The 1,516-nt window shown below is 37.5% G+C and overlaps 1 non-coding gene across 1 annotated transcript; it reads left to right on the top strand.

The window, feature by feature from the left end:
• Positions 1-828: 828 nt before the first annotated feature.
• Trnae-cuc lies at positions 829-900 on the top strand. The gene has a single exon. It is a non-coding gene; the product is annotated as a tRNA-Glu (tRNA).
• The last annotated feature ends 616 nt before the right edge of the window (positions 901-1,516 follow it).

The raw sequence follows: 1,516 nt of genomic DNA, 5'->3' as shown, positions 1-1,516 counted from the left end.
CCTTCCTTTAGAGACGTCTTATTAGGGGTTAGGGCCCTTTAAACCCGAGAAAATTTACTGCATTTGATCGCCGGGAAAAACCAAAAATTATATCACTGTTATAATTACATGACATATCAGTCCCCTCAACATGACGATAAATTTTTACTCACCTCTCACACAAAAGCTGTTATTTCCACATTTTCGAAATCAATGCAAATAGGAATACCAGGCTGAAAGGGAGGTTACAGTCACCCTTCTTTGAAAAATCTTGTCAGAATTTTAGATAAGATTTTTAAGTCCTTAAAAACCCACACGACTCCCTCAGTGGCCATATCACTCGCCTCAATATGATAAAAAACGTAGCCTCATTCCCAGGCTCAGAAATTGGGTGAGGCAGAGCGGACGCGTGCCGCAGGCGTTAGATTTCATGGTGCGAAAAAAAATTGAATATTTTATCAAAGCTATTTTTTAAATCTCCTTATTAAAAAATTTAACAAAGATTATTATTTTATTAATTAAAAAAATAATATTTATCAAATTTACTAATAGCAAACATACGGTGTGTAATTACCGCATCTCAAAAAAAAGCTTACGGAGGTATTATATTTTAGCCGTGGGGTAAGGGAGATATGAAGAGAGGAGGAGGTAAACTGATCTTTACCCCCAACCCCTGTCAAAACTCCTAGTTCCGGCCCTGTTTATTCCTCACGCAAAACTGGGCATTGACCAGACCTGGTAAACCGCCTCGAACAAGAAGAATTGGTTGGAAGGGATTTCAAAAGTAAACTTATTTTTGAAATTTTGCCAGGACTGGATGAAATACTTCAGTCTTCTCAACCTCACATCTCCGGTATTGTCTAGTGGTTAGGATACCCGGCTCTCACCCGGGAGGCCCGGGTTCGATTCCCGGTACCGGAAGCCTTTTTTTGCCCCGAGCACATGTAGCTATCAGATGTAAAACGCAGTCGTCTCCTACATCACGGAGTATTTTATGGCTTAGTAAGGTTAGAAAAGTTATTGCACAGAGTATTGAGTGACCTTTTCTTTCTTGCATTTTCTTTAAGTAATATTAATGCATCAGTGTAATCAATAATAATTCGTCTTCCTTGAACAAAATTGGGACTAGAAAGTCTCTTATCTAACACCTCGTCATACATTAAATATTATTAGAGAAATGCAAAGTCAAGTTACTCTTAAAATAAAGTCAACTGATTCATGCATGATATAGTGGAAGTTCGACGTATTGATATGAAAGGTAATTGCACTGTTCCATTTGTGAAAAAGTACGAATACCCTTCATTTCAACTACTCTTAAATTAAAAAAAGGAATATTTTCATAAAAGGGACACACAAGTGCCCATAAGCTAGCGAAAGTAAAGAATTAAAATGAAAATTTTCCATGAGTAAAAACACATGAACAAACAAACGCGGGAAAAACCTGAGGATATTGAATTTCGTATATATTGGAAAAAAAACCCACTGCAGGAAAACGCCCACACGAGGAAGGGGGCGTGAAAAGTCTGTGAAAACTTAC

Source organism: Ischnura elegans, chromosome 2 (genome assembly GCF_921293095.1).
Source record: "Ischnura elegans chromosome 2, ioIscEleg1.1, whole genome shotgun sequence".
Taxonomy (NCBI): Eukaryota; Metazoa; Arthropoda; class Insecta; order Odonata; family Coenagrionidae; genus Ischnura; species Ischnura elegans.
The sequence above is the reverse complement of the archived record's forward strand: the minus strand, read 5'-3'. Positions and strand labels throughout refer to the sequence as shown.